Source organism: Carassius carassius, chromosome 41 (assembly GCF_963082965.1).
Source record: "Carassius carassius chromosome 41, fCarCar2.1, whole genome shotgun sequence".
Lineage (NCBI taxonomy): Eukaryota > Metazoa > Chordata > Actinopteri > Cypriniformes > Cyprinidae > Carassius > Carassius carassius.
Genome location: NC_081795.1, coordinates 3558504 through 3574663, shown reverse-complemented (window position 1 = coordinate 3574663; position 16160 = coordinate 3558504). Strand labels below are relative to the sequence as shown.

At 38.6% G+C, this 16160-nt stretch overlaps 1 protein-coding gene across 2 annotated transcripts in view; it reads right to left on the bottom strand.

The window, feature by feature from the left end:
- The window catches only part of LOC132123464 (roundabout homolog 1-like), a 235841-nt gene that overhangs the window by 197697 nt on the left and 21984 nt on the right, over window positions 1-16160 (bottom strand). The window lies entirely within an intron of this gene.

Genomic DNA, 16160 nt, shown 5'->3' with positions numbered 1-16160 from the left:
TGTTTGATTCAATCTGCCACTTTCACATATTTGTGAAATTTTCTACAAATTTCTGAGTGAACATCTATACTTTTTTTGTGTGTGTAATAATCACATTAAAATTATTGTGAAATTCACAATGTTTTATCATTTCATATCATCAGCAAATCAAACACAATTATTTTATCGCTAGTTCTAAGTATCTTTCTTCATCTTGTGTCATACAAGAATCCATCAATTACAATATGACGATCATTAAACCACACTGGACAAAAGGATCAATAAGAACCTTTCTGTTTGATTGGGTGGCTGAATTTTGCTCCAGACTATCTGTGGTTATTTGTGAGCGTTTGTGGGGTTGAGAGAGCAAGAGAGAGACAATAAGATAACAAATGAGATATAAATACAAGGTGAGAGGCATTTTAATGAGTTTGTACTTGAGTCATTGATCAAGTAAACTTGTGTTTTGTGCACTGGGAACATCTTCTTTAATTAAAGATTCTGCGGGTGACTACACCAGCAGAGGTACGACTGCAAATCAAGATAATCTTTCAGACGGCAACGTGAGTCCCGAGACTCCACAGAAGCGATGACAACATTGATTACAATAAGATTAATTTAGCACAAAATGCATAAGCTGTTATTCAAACGTAACAGTCGAGGGAGACAGGAGAGAGTAAACAGCAGGAATTATTTTCAAGGGGGTTACTTCAATTATACGCACAATGGCTCCTGTAAGAGAAAACAGTCTTAAAACACACTTTTTACTCTAGTAACAAAGTCATAAGTTGGGCATGCATGAATTCTGAAAATGTATGACATGAGCAAATGACATTTCCACGTACATCTCCATATATTTTACTATGGAAATTATGGTAATAGAAATGTAAATGGCATTTTAAAAAAATGGGCAACTTCTTTGTCGTGCAATGGCTAATTATTTTAATGCATCTTAAAATACAAACAATTAAATAACATTGTTACACTTTTGCATAAACTGAAAAAACTGCAAAAAAACGCTTTAAAGAAATATTCAGTGCAGCTGATATTTACCTAGATTTATCTTTGTTGTCTTGACACATCACATGTCTCATTTCATCTCAAGCGCTTCCCTAATGCTGCTGTTTCCTTGGTAACTACTGGAAGTACATTTACCTTTGCAAAAAAAAAAATTCGCAGTAAAATTGCATGGGTGGAAATGATGTCACCATGCTGGGATGGTAAAAACTGACAAAGGTTGATAAAATAATTTTCACATTAAAATTAAAATAGCTTGTCACTCTTTGTTCCAGAGCTTACAGATCAAATAATTCATATTCTTTGATGGATTTTCATATGCTGTTATTTAGTATTATTTATATACTATTATAGCATTTATTAATATTTACTTCAGTATTTTCAGTTTTCTATGTAATTTGTAGAAAGTTTTTTGTACTTTTTTTAGCAATTTTACTTCAACAAACAAAAAATAGAAATGTTGTAAAAAACTTTTTTTTTTGTTTTTCATTCAATATTGTATTTTTATATTTTTATATTTATTTTATTCATTAAAATTTTAAATAATATTCATCAATTCGTTTCATTTATAATTATTTTAGCATTGTTTAAGTAATACTGTTTAAGTGTCTGTCTGAGTCTCGTAACACAATAAAACCTATAAAAGGCATTTGAAAAGTAGTTAAAATTAATGATAAAGCCCTTTATGAAAAGGTATTGTTACGGCCTCAGCCTTATGGGTGTTGCCTGTGTGTATTTGTGTGTTTGTTTCGTTTTCTAATCGGGGGTTTCTTTCTGAATGTAGGCTCCGCCCTTGCGCACCTGTGGCCCGTTGCTCTGATGGCTCGTGCTGAGCATATAAGTGGAGTGTGAAGGAGGGTGAGACACGCGACGGTGACTCCGTGCGCGTCATGATGCCTAGCCGCTGGTCAACTCAAACTGTGTTCTTTGTCTTTTGTGCTACTATTTTGTTTATCTTTGTTAGTGTTTGTTATGTCTGTATTGACTTTAGTGTAGAGTAAATGTGTGTTTACATGTGAAGAGAGAGAAAAATTGAGAGACGTGAGTTTGTGCAGTCATCCTATTAGTCTTAATAAATGTTTTAAACTGCTCTCTGCCTTGCATCTCCTTTTATGTTGCTGAACCCTTTAGCAACGAGCATTTTAACAACACGGGTTCGTAACATAAATGGGGGCTCGTCCAGGATTTTGTCGTCCAGGATTTGTGTCCGAGTAGTAGCAATTTGATTGATCTCATTTGATTCAGGTGATCCATATTCTCTGGTTAGAAAGAGTAAACCAGCGGGGCTGTGCTTAGCGCCAGTCCTGACAACGGTTTACTGTTTATTGTTTTTCTTTGTTATTTTAGTTTGTTGTTTTTGGAGGTATTCCGGGGGAGAGAGCGATCTCTTAATCGGTACTCTCTGAAGATTAGGTAGGGGATAGTTAGATTAATGGTGAGGTAGGTAGGTCCAGAGAGTGTTGGATCATTCTGATTGTTTTGTGTTTTCTTTTTTAAAAGATGGCAACGTTTGAGTTAAATCAATTTATAGATCAGCCTAGTGTTGAAATATTAGAGACATGTCGGAAAAATGATTTGTTTCTTATTGCTCAACATTATGAGATTTCTATCTCTAGAACACTACGTAAAGAAGAGTTAAAAGCTTGTTTAGTGGCTAGTTTGATTACCAAGGGGGTATTTCCTTCTGAGACTGTTCCAGCAGCGGAGTTGGCGGCACCAGCTGCAGGAAGTTCGCCCTTACGTGTATTGAGTGGTATTCCAGTGACTCCAGTGACTGTGGCTGGCGCGGAGGTAGGTCCGTCTTTTTCGATGCCTAAATTTGAACCTCTTTCACTTTCCACCGAGGCATCATCTGGTTTGCCTTTAGAGTCACGTTTAAAGATACGTTTAGCACGGTTACAATTAGAGACTCAAGATAGAGCTCAGGCGAGACAAGATGATTTGAAGCGTCAGATCGAAATGTATCGAATTGATGCAGATACAAAAGTGCAACTGCGGGAGTTGGAGTTGCAGGTTGTTCCAGAAGTCCCTAAAAAATCTACTTTAAAAACATCTAGTTTGAAGGGTAATTCGGAGACACCGGCTGGTCCATCAAATTCGAGTATTAATTCTGTCTCGGCTGGTACCGCATCTGAGTCTGTAGTAGCGCCGGTTTCGACACATTTTGATGTGGCTAAAAATATCGCTATTGTTCCACCCTTCCGTGAGAAGGAAGTTGAAGCGTATTTTCAGGCGTTTGAAAGAGTTGCGGGTGTATTAAGATGGCCAACCGAGGTTTGGGCACTAATGTTACAATGTAAACTATCAGGTAAGGCACAAGAGGTGTGTGCATCTCTCTCGTTAGAGGACAGCGTGCAGTATGATGCCGTGAAAAATGCAATTTTACGAGCATATGAATTAGTTCCTGAGCACTATCGACAACGATTTCGTACCACGAAAAAAGGTACGTCTCAAACTTATGTCGAATTCGTTCGCGAAAAGGGCATTTTATTTGATCGGTGGATCAAAGCGTGCAAGGTAACTGATTATAATTCATTGCGAGAATTGTTGCTGATCGAAGAGTTTAAAAACTGTGTTTCGGAACGTACTGCGTTGTATTTAAACGAACAAAAAGTCAGCACGGTACAACAGGCTGCTGTGTTGGCTGACGAGTACGCATTAATGCACAAAACGGTGTTTTTTAAGCGTTCGTCTGATTCTGGGGGTCCCTCACTAAAAGAAAATGAAAATCTTTCTGATTTAAAAAATAAATGGGTTCCTACCAGTCCGAAGTCCAATAGAGAGTGTGGTTATTGTCACAAGATGGGACACATGATGGCAGAGTGTCGTACTCTAAAACGGAAACAAGAGCGACAAGAGTCCTCATCGTTTCAGCCTCGAGGTTCTGTTTTGGTGAAAACTTTGTCTCCATCATTCTCTGGTTTTCCTGCGACTCCTGATAGCTGTTTTCAGCCTTTTGTGTTCGATGGATTTGTGTCGTTAAATGAGAAGGTCGAAAGCCGAAAACCTGTAAGAATTCTCCGTGATACCGGAGGGTCTCAGTCCTTTATATTATCAGATATTCTGGATTTTTGTGCTGATTCGGCGTGTAATACAAGCGTGATTGTGCAGGGTATTGAAATGGGTTTTGTTCCTGTTCCACTTCATCGTGTATACGTTTCTTCTGATTTGGCATCTGGGTGTTTTGAGGTTGCCGTTCGTCCCTCTTTACCTGTGAAAGGTGTTGACTTCATCATGGGAAATGACATAGCTGGAGGTAAGGTAATGCCGGTAGTGCAAGTGGTTGATGTCCCGTGTAATGATTCGCAGGCTGATGCACTTGGTAAGAATTTGCCAAATGTGTTTAGTGCTGTGGTGACGCGAGCACAAGCGAATCGTGACATTCAGGAAAGTGATATTCTTGGCAATTCTGTCTTTTCAAATATTTTGAAAACTGATGTTCTTCCTGATTCTCCAGACTCGTCTAAAACGACTTCTAGGTCATCTGTTTGCTTTGATCTTACCGCTGACTTGTCTGTCTCGCGTGAGACTCTGATTGAAGCTCAGCGAAGTGATCTATCATTAGACAAATGTCGTGCGAGTGCTGAAAATGATAAAATGTTGCTGCGTAACCACCAGTTTTACTGGAACGATAATGTGCTCATGCGTAAATGGAGTAGATCGTTAAATCCTGAGCAGCGGGAAGAGTGGAATGCGGTGCATCAAATTGTGGTACCTTTAAAATATCGACCACATGTTTTAAGTCTGGCCCATGACCATCCTTGGTCTGGACACCTAGGGATAACTAAAACCTATAACCGGGTGCTCCAGCATTTTTTCTGGCCAGGGTTAAAATCTGATGTCGTGAGGTACTGTAAAACGTGTCATATTTGTCAGGTCAGTGGAAAACCTAATCAGGTGGTACCGCCTGCTCCTCTCTGTCCTATTCCTGCCGTCGGCGAACCATTTGAGCGTGTTCTAGTTGATTGTGTGGGTCCACTCCCTCGGGCTAAGTCTGGTTGTCAATATTTGTTGACAATCATGTGCGTAGCTACACGTTTCCCAGAGGCCATTCCGTTACGGAATATAACGGCTAAGACTGTAACTAAGGCTTTAACGAAGTTCTTTACAACTTTTGGGCTACCGAAAACTGTCCAAACGGATCAGGGTTCAAATTTCGTGTCGCACGTTTTTCGTACATCATTAAAGGCTCTTGGGGTATCTCACGTCGTATCAAGTGCATATCACCCTGAGTCGCAAGGAGCTTTGGAGAGGTGGCACCAAACATTAAAATCTGCGCTGCGGAAGTATTGTATAGAGACTGGAAATGAGTGGGATGATGGAGTCCCATTGGTTTTGTTTGCGGTGCGTGAGGCGTGACAGGACTCGCTTGGGTTTAGCCCGTCAGAGCTTGTGTTCGGACATAATGTCCGTGGTCCTTTGAAAATGTTAAAGGAGGAATTTCTCTGTAATGATTCGTCTGCGAAGCCCAACGTCCTTGATTTCGTATCACGTACTCGTGAACGTTTGCAAAATGCGTGTACTGTGGCGAGGGAAGCACTTTCTCTGTCACAAAAGAAAATGAAGAGAAATTTCGATAGGAAAGCAGTGGTGCGTAATTTTCTGCCAGGAGAGAAAGTTCTAGTGCTGTTTCCCATTCCTGGATCCTCTCTCTCTGCGCGTTTCTCCGGTCCTTACGTGATAAAAAGTAAGTTGAGTGAAACTGACTATATCTTATACACTCCAGAACGGAGGCGAAAAACCCGTTTATGTCACGTGAATATAATGAAACCATATTTATGTAGTGTTGAGTCAAAAGAGAACACTGAGGATTTGGTCTGTGAACCGGTGACTGAGTTAACCACTGAGCATGTTTCACTGCTAACTTATGCTTTGCCTACCGACACTGAGGATGATGGGTTGAATGTATCTATGGAAGCTTTAAAAGGAGGATGTTTTGAGAACTCTGAAGTTTTATCTTCGCTTCCTTATCAACTATCTTATCTCTCGCCTGAACAGCGAGAAGACGTAATGAAGCTGATAGATAGTTTCTCGAGTTTGTTTAACGACGTTCCTCCCGGTACTAATATCATCCAGCATGACATCGAGGTCGGTAGTTCATTGCCAATCAAGCAACATGCTTATCGTTGCCCAATAAATAAGAGAGAAGCAATGAAAAGTGAGGTTAAGTATTTATTGCAGAATGGTTTCGCTGTCCCGAGTAACACTCCATGGAGCTCGCCGTGCGTTCTCGTACCAAAGGCTGATGGGTCTTTACGTTTTTGTACTGACTTTAGAAAGGTAAATTCTATCACTGTGGCTGATGCTTTTCCGTTACCGCGAATGGACGATTGCATTGACAGTCTTGGGGGTGTGAAATACATCACTAAGTTAGACCTTTTGAAAGGTTATTGGCAGGTGCCTTTAACCGAGCGCGCTTCCAAGATCTCCGCGTTCGTAACCCCTGATGCTTTTCTGCAGTACACGCGTATGGCCTTCGGTTTGCGGAACGCACCAGCAACGTTTCAACGTTTAATGTTTATCGTGTTAGGCGAAGTTCCAAACTGCAATATCTATTTAGACGATGTGGTCATTTATTCGTCTACATGGGCTGAACACATGTTGACTTTACATGACGTGTTTCACCGATTAGAAGCGGCTTCCTTAACGTTAAACCTAAAAAAATGTGAATTTGTGAAGGCTTCTGTCACCTATCTAGGGAAGCAGGTGGGAAACGGTCAGGTACGGCCAGTGGACGGAAAAGTGGCTGCTGTCCTCAGCTACCCAGTGCCTACTACGAGGAGAGAATTACGTAGATTCCTGGGGATGGTTGGGTACTACCGGTGCTTTTGTAAAAATTTCTCGAGTGTCGTTGCCTCTTTAACAAAATTGTGTAGTCCTAAAGTTTGTTTTAACTGGACTAATGAGTGCCAGCAGGCATTTCTCTCTGCAAAATCTCTCCTTTGCAGTGCACCTGTTCTGTCTGCTCCAGATGTGACTCGTCCATTCCAGCTTGAGGTAGATGCTAGTGCGGTTGGAGTGGGAGCTGTCTTGCTGCAGGAGGGTGCTGACGAAATAGGCCACCCAGTATCGTACTTTTCAGCTAAGTTTAACCGTCATCAGTTGAATTATTCAACAATCGAAAAAGAGACTTTAGCTATGTTGTTAGCATTACAACATTTTAATGTTTATGTGGGGTCTAGTTCTTCTCCTGTCGTTGTTTACACGGATCATAATCCGCTGGTTTTTCTGAGCAAAATGTACAACCATAATCAACGATTGATGCGTTGGGCTTTAATGGTTCAACCATATAATTTAGAGATCCATCATAAAAGAGGATCTGACAACGTGGTTGCAGACGCGTTGTCTCGCGGATTAGTTTAAGCTTTCTGTGTGATTTCATGCAGAATCAGTTTTCTTTTCTCTTCTAAAGGAAGGAAAAAAAAAATAAAAATCTGATTCTTCCTTTAGGGGGAGAAGTGTTACGGCCTCAGCCTTATGGGTGTTGCCTGTGTGTATTTGTGTGTTTGTTTCGTTTTCTAATCGGGGGTTTCTTTCTGAATGTAGGCTCCGCCCTTGCGCACCTGTGGCCCGTTGCTCTGATGGCTCGTGCTGAGCATATAAGTGGAGTGTGAAGGAGGGTGAGACACGCGACGGTGACTCCGTGCGCGTCATGATGACTAAACGCTGGTCAACTCAAACTGTGTTCTTTGTCTTTTGTGCTACTATTTTGTTTATCTTTGTTAGTGTTTGTTATGTCTGTATTGACTTTAGTGTAGAGTAAATGTGTGTTTACATGTGAAGAGAGAGAAAAATTGAGAGACGTGAGTTTGTGCAGTCATCCTATTAGTCTTAATAAATGTTTTAAACTGCTCTCTGCCTTGCGTCTCCTTTTATGTTGCTGAACCCTTTAGCAACGAGCATTTTAACAACACGGGTTCGTAACAGTATTAGGACAATTTGTCCATCATTTAATACAAAGAAATCAAGGCCTTGGACATAAAACATCCTTACACCAAACTTAAAAATAGCAATCATATTATCTCATTCTATGATTTCATCAAAGCTTTTTAATCAAAGTTTAAAAAATATAATGGTCGAGTAAACATCTGTAAGAACTTAAAATTCATTTTTCCCAGAGAGTTACTGAAGAAATGGTAAATGTAACCTCAGGTGGAGATACATTGGATTAGGGCCAGGCAGCAGCAAAGTGCTGATAAAGCCAGATGATTCACTCTCTATTTTTCATTTCCTAAAAGACATTATGAGCCTGTGCCTCTGAACGGCACAATATCACTCACGTTCTTTAGGAAATAAACAGAAGCCGATATGAAACAGCAGCACTGCTTGCAGCTCAAGCGTTTGGGAGAAAGCAGAGAGCCAGCAGCCATCGGCAGGGGTCTGGAGAGCTCACTCGAGTCTCGTGACTCATAAAGCTGCACCCCTCTAGATTAACTCCAAGAACGGATCAGAAGAGATGAGGGCTGATGGGAAGGTCTCAAGTTCTGTTCATCAGTACATCATCCAGCCTTCAGGCTACTAAACAAACCCCTGAGCTGCTCATTAAACAGATACCGACACAATGCACATCAATATTTCATAGCATGTGTACAGATGCTTAAGATTACACACACACACACTCAGACTCTTTGGGATAGATGCTGGTATAGAATTAAAAGAGCTGGGGATGCTTCTGAATATAAGAGCACTGATTAATCCAACATGTTTGTGTGTTTTAGAAACAACTGTGTACTGGTATGAAATTATAAAAGCAGCTCTGAGATGCTGTCGTGGGATGGAAAATGAAAATGAAACGTTGTAGTAAACACCTTAAACATGAACTAGAGAGTATTTAAACAACTTAAACAGCACCTCTTCCTAAATCAAGCTTCAAACATCTGCATCTGAAACAAATCACAGAATTAGAAATTGAAAAATTGCTAACTGAGTTGAATCTCTACAATGCTGTATATGCAATTATTTTCAGAAGTCGAATTTTCATAATTGACATTGACATTCTAACCTTATTTGTGCTTGATTGCTCCAGTTACACTAGCGTTCAAAAGTTGTTTTGATTTCTTAATATTTTTTCATATTACTGACTGTTATGCTCACCAAGACTGTATTTGTTTGATCACAAATACAGTAAAAAACGGAAAATTGTGAAATATACAGTTTTTCTATTGTAATATATTTTAAAATGTAATTTATTCATATGATGCAAAGTTGAATTTTCAGCAACATTACTCCAGTGTCACATGATCATTCTTGAAGTCATTTTAATATGTTGATTTAGTATTCAATTTTTTTTAATGATAAATATTATATATATATATATATATTCTAATTTTAATGTTGAAAACAATTGTGGTGCTTTATATTTTGAGGAAAAATTCTGGATTATTTGATGAATAAAGTTCAAATAATGTACATTTATTTGAAATAAAAATATTTTGTAACACTGCAAATTGGCAAATAAAAGTATAAGTATTTTCCTAAATAAATAAATTAAATTAAATTCTTACTGCAACCTAACTTTTGAATGGTAGTGTATGTTTTTTTTCCCATATAATTATATTTTGTTCCTCATAAATATGAAAATAGTAACATTATTCCTGCCTCTAACCTTAACATGAAAATGCAAAAATAAGTGTCAGTTTCATGCACCTAGCATCACCAAACAGATTAGCATACTGTACATTAAAGGACTTTAAAGATCAAATTAATGTGCAATATTTGTAAACATTATTATTGTAGTATATGTGCTTTCTGATAGAAGCCAGTCAAGGAATTGATGAGAGTTTTAAAACAACACAAAAGAAAGTATTTTTAATAATGTGAGTAACCAAATAGTTGCTGGTAGCCATTGACTTTATGGGGGGAAAAATGCAAGTTGATGGCTACCGGCAACCAACATTCATTAAAAAATGTTTACATTCAACAAAAGAAATTAGATCAAATTGAAGGTGAGTAAATGATGACAGAAGTTTTATTTGTGGGTGAACTAAATACTGAAATTCACAGTTAAACTAGATCAGATTTTCATCCTTATTCAACCAATAATAACATGAAAGAGAGTAGCAGCTAAAATAGGAGGTGAAATCTAACAGACCCAAAGTGTTGAAGTGAGAGAAGCTTCAGCATCACACACAGAAACCCTCCTGTAAATGTAAGAAGACACTCTCACTGATTGCCTCGGCAGACCGAGACTCTCTTTGCATAGTAAACATAAATCGAGTCATGAAAACAATGCAGCCGTGCATCTATTCCAGCCTCACCTCTCCGTTCCTCCTCCTCTGCTTGCTCTCTTTTCTCATGCAAAAGCGCTCGGCCACTCCAGGGAAGAGAAGAGACGCGGACAATTATTTCCTGGCCCAGACGTGGCGGAGCTGTGATTGACAAATGAAAGGATTGAAATGGCTTCTCTTTTAAAAAGAAATAGAGCTGCCAAATCAGAGATCATCTTTAATATCTCACCTGGGAGAGGAGTAGAAAGACGGATAGAAATGGAAACTGGCATCATTCGATTCTTTCAAAAGCAGCGCTAAATGCCGCACTTTATAAAAGAGGCCACACCAAGCCTTGCTAGAAGAACACTACATATTCATGAATCCCCATCAGCTAATGGGAAAAGATTCAAAACTCTATAACTACACGATCACATGACCAGGCGGCTGCGTGGGTGGTGGACTTCCTGCTAAATCAGTAAAACCAATAATTAAGAAAGTATGACATTTTTTCTTCTTGCCACTCTTCACCATAGTGAAGGAGAAAAGTGGATGTCGAATTCAGGTAGTAACAGTAGTAGTAATGTATTTTTATTGTCATGTCAGCATCTAAGACTATATTCACATTTACATTTACATAAACTCAGAATAAAAACTAAATAAACACAAGAATACAGCACTTAGAATTCTGCCATTTTATTAAAATCTAAAATCTCTAATGGTAAAATTAAAAATGAAAAAATCCCCAAAAAGCAGTCCTTGTGAACTGAATCAACTGATTCACTGAAAAGATCCAACTCAAAGAATGATTCATTAACAACCTACTGGAGAAAATAATCAGCGAACAATAATTTTTAGTGTTCCTTATTTTATTCTTAATTTAAAAGACTTGGAATAAAGTATATGGACCACTTTTATAATGATTTTTTTGTCATTGTGGATCTTGACAGTCTTGATGTCTTTATCCACTTCTATTATATTGAAAAGAGTGGCTAGAATGTTCTTTAAAAAATATTTCTGTGTTCCACAGAAGAAATAAAGTCAAATCGACAAAAAAATAACTATGTTTGTCCACCAACCAGCATAACCATCTTAAACAAGCATCGAAATTCATGCAGGTCTTTGCATCAGGGTAATAAAAATTCTGTGCATTTCCAAGCTGTCTCTCATATTCCATAGAGTCTTTCAGATGCACAGAAGGATGAATGCATGCTGGGAAACAGCAGGTGGCATCAAGGATGTGGGCCTCTTCAGAAAATCGCAAATCACAGCACACACACAAACTAAATCTGCAGAGATGACAGAAACCGAACACCCACATCTCTCTCAAAATAAATAGGCATAAACGTTCTCAAACATGATACTTGGATGAGGATGTATGGTTTGGAAAGACAGGGAATCTCATTTTCCACCCTGGCACCTAGCCTCATGGATTTCCTATCACAGAGAGTCCTCTCTAACCTGTCCGTCCTTTGTTTGCAGCGGGTGAGGTTTAATGGAAGACAAAGACACGGACAAAAAAAAACATTTAAAGGAATAATTCACTCACAAATGAAAAAAAAAAGTATGACTTCAGAACAGTGCTAGTGCTAAGTTGTATGGACCACTTTTATGATACTTTTGCATTCCTTTTGAAGCTTGAAAGCTCATGAGGGTGAGTAAATGATGACAGAAGGGTCATTTTTGGATGAACTGTCCCTTTAAATATATTACTTTTGAAAGCTCTGACAACAGTGACAGATAAACCACTGCAGAGGCTTTCAAATCAACAATGTATGCTCTATTTTCTGATATTATCAGTAGACATATGTAGCTAACTCACACTGACTGGCTTGGCAAGACCGTTTTGCAGAAGCTGAGAAGTTAAACGAGGAGATTTTCATCACTTTGCTTTGATATTTTGAGTACGATTGCAAACCGTTCACTTGTGGCGATTTAACGGGGGCATCATTTCTGTTGACACCACAAATGCTACAAGGAATAAGTCATCATCGCTCTGCAGAGAGCCTGCTGGGAGCTGACAGAGACGGTGAGAGTCCGCAGGGTGTACGTCGATGGAGAGATGGAAAAGAGAAAAATCTTGATGGCTGAATATCAGCTTCCATAGCGAGATGAGTGAGTGGCTGCTGCTTTTGGCTGATATGTGTCATATCACATCCAAAAAGGATTTTCATCAAATGCTTGAGAGGCCAAACTGCAAATGGGGAAACAAGCATGGATGATTAAAGCAGTCCAATAACCAATTATTTCAAAAGAACATAAAAACATGATTTTTAATTTGAATGAACCTGTGTGAATGAATGAATGAACTTGTAACATGCAAACAGAAATCAACCCAAGGGGAAAAAAACAAGTCTCAAGACTCTATTTTATTTGATCAAAAATTCAGTAAAAGCTGATTACTATTGTGAAATATTTATTTTACTTTAACTCTTATATATTTTAATACACAATTTATTCTTGTGATGACAATACTGAATTTTCAGCAGCCATTTCTTATCATTATCAATGTTGAACAAAGCTGTGCTGCTTAATATTTTTGTGAAAACTGTGACTTTTTCTATTCATCAAACAGTCCGATTTCAGGATTGTGAGATGATTAGAAAGTCCAAATGATCAGCAGTTATTTGAAATGAAAATCTTTTGTAACAATGTATCACTTTTGGTCAATTTATAGTATCTTTGCTGAATAATAGTAATTTATATAAAATAAAAAAAAACTGACTTTTGAACATTAGTGTACCACAGTGTTGTCCACTTTAAGGAGCAAGTAAATATCCAAAAGGCTAACTAACAAGCAACAAAACTCCCATTTCTATTTCATGTTATAGTAAGTAATTTGTATTGTTATACAAATATTAACCAACAAATTGAACTGTGTTGGATATTGACATTTGTATGTATATATTCCCAGTTGGTGTCATTTGTATGTATATGTATGTATGAGATCATAAAAAGAATCTAATATTATCAATGTTTTATCAATGCTGAATCTGTACAAAGATGCTTTCCGCTTCAGATTTCCTCAGCAGATTACAAACAGAATTGAATTCCAGGAGAGAATGCATACGAGGCATCTTTCTTGATTATCTAGAAAATTATTAGGATTTCCCAAGATAACTCCAATGTGTAGGCTCTAAATGTTTGTTCTGTCAGCACTTTAAAACACAACTACGGTTGTGTATAAACCTGACAACCTGTAAATATCTTCAATATCAGATGTTTTCCTCACTAAATTACAGAGGCGCTTGCTTAGTATTTCAGCGCTAAATGACTTTCGTAGAATTTTCTATTTGTTCCCTCTATATTTGTCTATATCAACGCCGGTCCAATCCAGTGTGTTTCAATAATAGCCCTGTCTCAGACTAGAAAGAAATGAAAATATGGCACTGAAATCAACGTTTTTCAAACAAACACAATTACAAGGCAATTTGTAAAGTGCTGTGCAAAGTCATGTTGAACTGCTCTTCTTCAGAGGTGAGGGTTTTTGCGAGAAGCGTTCCCTCAGCTGTATGATTTGTACCCGTCTCATTGGTAAAAAGCTTTCCTGCGCCGTGTGCCAAGAGTGGACATTACCGGTTAAATTGCACATCAATGCAATTTCAGTGAATGGTGTATCTGAACAAGTGGAGATGATGGCTTGGATGAAATCGGACAAACTCGGCTTCTTCTTTGAGGTGATTGGTTTACACAACCCTCTGGGGAAAATGGTTTGCAAGGGTAAAAACAGTAACTGGAACAGAACATCGACAAACATCATTTAAAGAGGTTAGAAATGGTTGTTGTGATTGAATGAGCTAAAACTAAAACAGAGACCATTAGAAAATATTAGAGATGGGTGTAAAACAAAACACTTCTAATGCATTGAGCCATGGTGCTTATGTCGGCAATACAGGTTCAAATCTGCTTACAATTCACTGTTTTTCTTTTAAATACATATTAATATTTAAAAACGTTAGGTAAAGCTGTAACAGTTGCATTTTACCTCAAGAATAAGGAAAAAGACCCTTCAGTCTTGGGTAAAAGGCCCATGTGGGAGCTATATAGTATTACAGTGTAAATATAGGGAATATAATGATATGGCAATAAATAGTGATAAACAGGAAAGTGCTGCTGTGGTATTGTTGCTATTTAATGTTGCAGTGGCATTCAGAGAGTATGAGCCGGTCATCAGCGGTGTGAATGTATTCTCCTTCAGGCTGTATTCCAGCCGGCACCTGTTATAAAGTGCTGCGGTCGTCTCGCACAATTGACCCTGTAATTTCAAAAAAGGTCACAGCGGCTGTGGTGTAATTCAATAATCTTATAGCGCTGTATTAACTACATATTTAATCACAGAGGGTAGGACACTGACGGAGCGTCCTGGTGTGGCAGGGCAACGGAACATATGCAGACCAAAGTGCTGCTGTCAGCAGCGCATGAGGGATGCCTTCAAGTCTTCTCCTTCAAGTGCCTGCTCCCATGATGCACAGCTACCAAATCTGCTGTGTTATACATTCGGTCAGATATCTAGCAATATGAATATCTAGCAAGTGGACCCATAGTCCACTTGTGTTTTTTTTTCACTTCTTTTTTCTTCAAGGCCCCCTTTTCTCATTTTCTCATAGATATTATAGATATAGATGTATAAAAACTAACAAACAGTTTACAAACCTCTATATAAGAGATAATGTACTGTACAGCTAGACAGTCATTATCTCAAAATAAATCTGCAAAGAGATACGAGAAATTAAAATGCTACAGCTGTGTATAGAAAAGCAACACTGGTGCGTAAATGTGCATCTTTATCTACTCTACAGCTATCACAACACGAACCAGTTTCAACAATGAAACTCTGAGATTGTCAGGTGGTTGCAGAATGCAACCCATCATGCTCAGCTGCACACTGTTCATTGTGGGGCTTCAGCATCTGTTTACAGCTCAGCAGCGGTTCCTGCGCATCAGGTGGAGTGAATTGGACTTCAGGCGGGATGCGCCTCGCTCAGCCCTGTTCATTAACGCTGCTATATCGGGCTCCAGCTATCAGTACAGGCTCGCAGCGAGCAAAAGGCATCACCGCACGCCTGCTTGCGACTGAAATTACAGCCGCCTCCAACAGCACACCAGAAAAGAACATTAAACCCAGAGAGACGCACACCAACAGACTGAGCTGACAAGTAAATTGTTTCTAAAGCAGCAGGCAAAGGATTATGGGTAAAGGAGGGGGATCGGAGGGAGATGAGAAGGAGGGAAGGTAAGCAAGTGAGGAGAAGGAATCATAACGGACAGGAGTGTGTAGCAATGAAGAGGAAAATGGTTGAATAACGGGGATTTGGGGAGATATCATCCGGGCTGATGTGAATTAGGGAGGAAAAGGCTATAAATGACGATACAGAGGACCAAAAAGAGCTTGTTGCAGAAGTCGGTCATGATGAACTGCAGAAATAAACCACGCTTTACATGGAACAAACAATATGCTGCGTGATGCAAAAACTGATGACACCCTCACTCAGGTGTCCTTAGGTTAAGGTGTACGAGATGAAAAAAGGTTTTAAATAAAGTGTAGCTTTAGAGGAATAGTTCACCCATACAATGAATATTTATAATTGTCTTAGTTTATTCACCTTTATGTAATTTCAAACCCACGTGGATTTTTTTTTTCTGTGATCACACAATGTGTGTGTGTGTGTGTGTGTGTGTGTGTGTGTCAGCAAATACATATTCAATTGATCAAAAGTGACAGTAAAGACAATTATAATGCTACAAAAAATTTCAATTTTAAATAAATGCTGTTCTTTTCAACTTTATATTCATCCAAGCATCCTGGGGGGAAACTTTATCACAGTTTCCAAAAAAAGAAAAAGAAAAATTCCAAAACTGATAATAATCAGAAATGTTCCTTGAGCAGCAACTCTGCATTTTTTTATGATTTCTGAATTATCATGAGACACTGAAGACTGGATTAATGATGCTGAAAAA